We start from the raw sequence: 6,622 nt of genomic DNA, 5'->3' as shown, positions 1-6,622 counted from the left end.
CGACTTCCGCTCAGAGACAGACAGTTCCGCCTACACAGGGATCTCAGCGTTGACAGGGTTCTAGCTATGCTGGGCAGCTTTAAACAGCTGTTGGTTGTTTTCTTATAAAATAATTCGATCAGAATGTTCAATTTACAATAGAAATGTGCTCACAGAATATGGAGGGTGCTATTGCTGACCTCTCCTGATAAAAATCCTGGCTGCTGGTCCACTGGCTTCAGTCCTAGGAGACAAGGACCTGGAGCAATACGCAGTTCAGCTCTGACCGTGCTGTCTGTGCTTTCTCCTGGTCAGGAAATATGGTGGGATAGCCAGGCATCTAGCATTTTCAGAAGCAGGTTAGCAATCGCAGCCAATGTGGATCAGCTGACACACTGTGGGTATAATTCATGGAGAGTGGAATGTGAATGTATGTCAGGAAGAAGGGAAAGGTTGGTAATGTCATTAAAAATGAAGACACCACGAGGCCAGGAATTCCTCCTAAAAAAAGATGGCGGCTTCATATACAGGGGAGGATAGATCAGATTAGCATGAGTGTAGACGCACACAGCTCAGGGGGCAAATGAGAGAAGCAATCAATTCCCTCATCCACACTGAACAGCATTAATGGAGGATCTCCCCTGCAGGCTATTGTATTCAGACCCCCCTCCCCGATTCCTAATAGTACAAGTTCCCTGTGTTCCAGCCCTTGGTGTATTGTCAATTCAATCTATTGTACAATCGCCCTTAGATTTACCAAACCTATGCAGAACAAGGGCCTACACCAGGGCTAGACTACCTTGGCAATCCAGCTGTTGTGTAACTACAAGACTCTGACAGCCACGACTCCCAAAGGCATGAATGGATTTGTAGTTGTAACACAGCTGGAGTGCCAAGGCTGCCTACCCCTACAATAAATGGATACACAAGGAACGGAGAGTTTGGGTTTAGTCTTCATATTAGTTTTTCTAAATCTAAAGGAGATTGTATAGCAGTGGTGGGGAAACGCCGGCCCTCCAGCTGTTGTGGAACTTCAAATCCCGTGATGCATTGCAAGATTCTCACAGCCACAAGCATGACTCACAGTGACAGATGTATGATGTGATTTATAGTTTCACCAAAGCTGAAGGGCCAGAGTTTACCCAACCTTGTTATATACTGTAGTGTGTGGTCAGCATAACCAGCTGTGGCACAAAAGAGGGGCCCATCCAACTCTTACTGGTTTAAGGAAATAATACCGGCTAGGTGCACGTTTTTGACCAGGTTTCATGTTACGCCCCTATTTAGAGTGTAACAAAACATGGTCAGGTAGCAACGGCAGTGCCAACAGACAATCGCAGCATTCTTTCTCTCCCATCAGTGGCTGAGCTCAGTGTTCTGCGAGGGAGGGAGAAAGCAGACTACACTGGGGCTAGGTAAGCCGTGTTCTTATAGCAGAGTTCATTTGTGAGGGGCTGGAGCTGCGCATCCAACGATCGGTCCATCCTGCCAGGTAGGAGGAACCGGGAAGTAGAGACCACGCTAGCAGCAGTTTGAAAAGTAAGACCCTAGTGGTTAGTGGGGGTCTCTGGTTTGAATCCCGGCCAGGTCACCATCCGCAAGATGTTTGCATGGGTTTCCTCCCACATTCCAAAGGCATGCTGGAAGGTTGATTGGCTCTCATCTGTATGTATGTGAGGTAGGGACGTTAGATTGGAAGCTCCTTGAGGGCAGGGACCGATGTGAATGTGCAGCTATGTAACATGCTGCGTAAATTGTCAGCGCTGTATAAATAACTGTAATAAAAAAAGCTGTATTGCATACCTGATCCTCATTGCTCCGGCTCCCTCTGGGTTGCTAGACTGGTCCCCGGTGGTCTAAGGACCGCTGATGTCATCACATCCCTCTGAGGACACAGAGGGATATTTCATAGGTGGAGCGGAGAGGGAAAGAGGTGAATGCTCACCACTTCTGGGCCGAGGATCAGGCGAGTATATCTTATTTAAGCTGCCCATACACCTTACAATTATCCTTCAATTTGTTTTTTTTGTCCTGGCATCGCTCCCTCGTTCAATTAGCCCATCATGCACAGACCACTGTAGATTTCGATAATCGTTCATCAGCAATACTAACTGGCCGAATTTCGTTGATCGACAGAGAGAGTCAAAACGTTTTCTAGCCTGCCCAAAAGATGAAATTCTGCCATTTCTACAGTCATTGTGATCGTTCACTTCCCATCAACTGGCCGATTATCATAGGAAATCGAATGATAATCGCAAGGTGTATGGGGGGCACCTCTCTGGGAGGGGGTAGTCCTAATGCAAGGTCAAGTCTGTGATTTTTTTTTTTTTCTAACTAAAGTCAGATTTAGAACACCGTCCTAACAACCCTTGAGGTGCGCTAACCATCTACTATTATATAAAGCTGAACTACAGTGGTACCTCGGTTCACCAACGCTTCTGTTAGCAAACAATTTGGTTTGCGAGCAGGAAGTTCGGCAAAATGTTGTTTCCGTTCGTGAACTCCGCATCGGGTGACGAACACGACCGCGGCCATCTTCCCCGCTCTGGCACGTGGTCGTGGCTTCCTCTAGTCGAGATCGCGGTTTAATTTGGTTCGCAACCAGAATCGTGGAACGAATTAAGTTTGTGAACCGAGGTACCACTGTATACACATACACACACACACACACACACTGAACACAGTCAAGTCACCACAAAAAGATTATTTTTAGATTTTATTTGACTGGTGTATAGTTACGTCGTCTTTGTTGTAGTATATGTACTCGTGACAAGCAGGACATAAAAAATGTAATATAATTAAACAAAAAGAGCACGCAAACAAAACAAAGATAAATAAGTTATAAAAGTATTGTACACAAAATGCTTCAAGAACTTAACTACATCTTTACACCAAATCCAAGAGCCAGTGTGCATTGCAATTCATGTGTTATCTGGTGCAGATTCAGAGTGTAAGAATGTATGGGCATGGTCATTTGTTTCTATTTCCTTCAAACAACCTGCAAGACACATTAATAATACGATCGCTATTTTAAAGCCATGAAAAAAAAAGAAAAGGTTTAAACATAACCTATGAATCTCTATACATCTACAAACCTTATTTACTCCTCTGCACAGCATTTGTACATGCATGTAGCGTGTGGTGAGCGGAATCGGGCCACATCGGATGTGTGACATCGCTTTCATTTGTCATTTATACCATACAATGTGAAAATAGAAGGCAGTGTCAAATTAGAGCCTGGTAAAACATGGGACGTGATGTGACATCATTTCATAACGTGCTTACTGTGTAGGGACCATATCTGACACAGGAAGTCATGTGACATTGCTAATTTGTCTTAAATCCTGTAGCGTGTGCAGTCACTTGGGGCAAACAAAAACAGACATTAGATATTTGTCTAATTGTAAACCTAAAAGCATTACTATGAACGTCTCAAACAAAATACCACTATATGCTCCCAACCCATTTACAATGTTGTCACAAGCACCATCTGGTATGCTAATCTATTTGATAGAAGACAAGATCTAAATCCTGATTTAATGGTTAGCTACCAAATATGCGTCATTTACAAATACTTACAATTACTAGGGACAGATCTGAAATTGTACTGACGTCTGAGGACAAGAATATAGTTTATTCAAGGGTTTTCGCCTAGAAACCAAGTCTCTGTTCACTGGTTTGCTCCATCTTGTACATAGGCTGCCATTGCATCTTGTACATAGGCTGCCATTGCCGACTGTGACTGACTGTCTTCGAGTCATTGACAAAGAGCAAGCATGCAGCCAGTGAAGTTAAGAGGAAAATCAAAACTCATGATCTGTATGCTTGTTGTCAGTGCCTAAGGTTTTTTTTGCACAGGGAAGCATGCCACATTCTGGGATTCCTGCGGCAAGAACCTGCAGATTCTTGCCGCAGGAATCCCAGGTGTCCCCATTGAAGTTAGTGACAGTGTGACAGCAGCTGCATCTCTCAGCAGCAGTCCGCATGTACATGGTACAATTACATGCGGTTCAGGATAGATAATGGTCACTTGACAGAGGATAGATGTGTCCAATGTCCAGGGACAATCATCGATCCCAGATGCGGCCACTGTCACCCTGTCATTTACCCGAATGGGTACAGTGGCCATATCTGGACAGGGACACCTGGCATTCCTGCTACAAGAATCTGTAGGTACTTGCCACAGAAATGCCAGAATGCAGCATGCAAGCCTATGGCAGCCATTATTTTTAATAATGGAATTCAGCAGTGGCAGCCTACGTATTGTTTCAGTATGGGTTTCCTCTAAGCTTTCATTAAACGCAGCGGTTAATAAAACACAGTATACTCAGGAGTAGAACGGAGTTAAATGGAGTGTTCCTCCTCTGTGCTCATGTTGGGTAACCTGAGTCTCCTGTGTACTTCAGCCACAGCTTGATCACCAGGTTTTCTAAAGGATGCTGGAAGACACACTTCCACTATATTTCCAGACAGACGTTACATCACACAGGCCAGCTAGGCAATGCACAAAAGGGGCATGAGGCACAAACATCACTAAAGAGTACAAATATAACACTTTTCCAATAAATCTTTGCAATAAGTGGTACTGTTCACCATGAATAGGTGGGGAAAAGTACTGTTCCCTTTCCAGTGTCTGCCTAAACATGTCTTTGGAACCATTCACCTTGTTGTGCTATAAACTATTTCTCTCATTCCATAGTGGCAATATCAATCATCTGAAGTTGGAAATCCAAACTGATAAAAGCGACAAAAGCTAGAAATATTTACACGGTCCTTTATAAAGATAATTCCAATGTACCTAAGCACTTTCTAAAATCAATTTCACCCAGTATGGTTTGCTCCATTTTGAATTTCAGTGGACTGAACCACGGATAAGTTGTTGAAGAAAACTTTTCACCAGCAAGAAGCCTCAGATGACACATACTAGTATGGAACATATTAAGCTTTGCCATGACCTCCATGGCCTGGAACTAGCATGCAATCTAGGAATCGGGGCAGAGGTTTAAATGTATGTGAGGCCAAAACTTTTTTGTTTTGTTTAGGATAGATAAGGGCTTTGCTTAGGACTAGGGATGAGCTCAGGATCAGATGGAATCCAGAAGTTCCTTCCATGATGCCCAATTCCCCACCCACAGCTTGAAGTAAGCAGAGGGGCGGGGTGCAGTGACATCACTGACATGGCTATACAAAGGTGAATAAAGTCTACCTATAATGGCCATATAAGATAAAAGACGTCAGCATAGGCATCCGCTGCCCCTTTGTTTAAGGTCAGCTGCGAAGCGACTATTGCCGCAACCTGCAGCTGATTTGGCGGGAAGCGCATGTATCTTCTCTGTTTAGATAAGGTCAGGTTCAGACTGGGTTCGGTTTGTACCAGAGCTCATCCCTAGTTAGTTTTTTGCTGTCGGTGTCCTGTCTTGGAGATTTTCCTTCACTTCCTGTGCACAGCAGGAAGTATGAGGAGATATCTTGAAAGCTATGGACAACATTCACCAGGGCAGGTTTCCCCCATTGGAAAATTATTGCTTCCCTCCTGTTCCAGTGGTAACTCAAAAATGTAAAATATCCTATGACTTTCTGTACCTGAGGCAATGGTCTCCAGACAAATAAAGAGGGTGAATCTCCACAGTGGGGGCACAGATAGCTATACTGACCCTTTCACAGTACAAAGGATTTTTAATTGTGTTAATCCAGTCTTTAGACAGCATATCTAGATTGGTCACCTCACTTTTCTATACTGCAGTTCAGCAATACAGTGGGGCCACCTCCTGCCTGCAATTGGACAGTGAAGGAGCAGACTGATGAGCTCTCCTTCAATTCCTTCTGCCATTATATTCCTTGTCAGCACATGTACACGTAGCAGGCCCTGATTGGCTCAGTGTACTGACCATACCTCCCAATCTGAATGCTGCTGCACAGGTGTTTAAAAAGAGGCCAATATCAAGATAGATTAAGATAAGCTGCATTTAATATGCATTATAAATTGTGTATATGTCTGGAGTCCAGCTTTAACATATAAGTGTTTTGCTTTGTGACAGATTCCCTATAATGTTCTTTGGAACTGTGCAAGTGAGAGGTCCACTTAGCAGCTATTATGTTACATGCAGCCTGCTGGATTCTCTATGAAAACACATGGAGACTCGAGCAGACCCAAGTGACAGAGCTGTTCATATTAAAGCACAGCAAGACCAGTGCCAGAACTCAGCTAGGGAAAGCTCACCTCAGAGGAGTCCCAGAAAACCCAAACAGCCCGATATGGTATTGGCTCATACCCCCATAGACCCAGACAGCAGCACTACACTTTGGGTTGAGTTGCTCTACAATGCTTAATGTGCCCATTTTAACTTTTTCTTCAGCTTAACACAAAAACCTGCAGGACAAGGTCATATTACTCTTACAGGTCAGGAATGATTCTTGCATGCCTTACATAAAAATTAAGTCTTGCTCTCAGTGATGGAACAGAACCCTCTTGAGAATTAATATATGTAGTTTACATGAGCCCTATCACAGTTGAAGTTGCATGCACACTATGCAGGCCAGCTGGGTTTAAAAGGGAGTAAAACCAGGAGCAGGGATGCACAGTGGTTTTTTTTTTTTTTTTTTTTTTTTTTTATTTAGTTTTTTTTTTTTGGAAAAAAAATTT

Source organism: Nanorana parkeri, unplaced genomic scaffold (genome assembly GCF_000935625.1).
Source record: "Nanorana parkeri isolate BGI_ZX_2015 unplaced genomic scaffold, ASM93562v1 scaffold1176, whole genome shotgun sequence".
Lineage (NCBI taxonomy): Eukaryota > Metazoa > Chordata > Amphibia > Anura > Dicroglossidae > Nanorana > Nanorana parkeri.
This window is presented reverse-complemented; position numbering follows the sequence as displayed.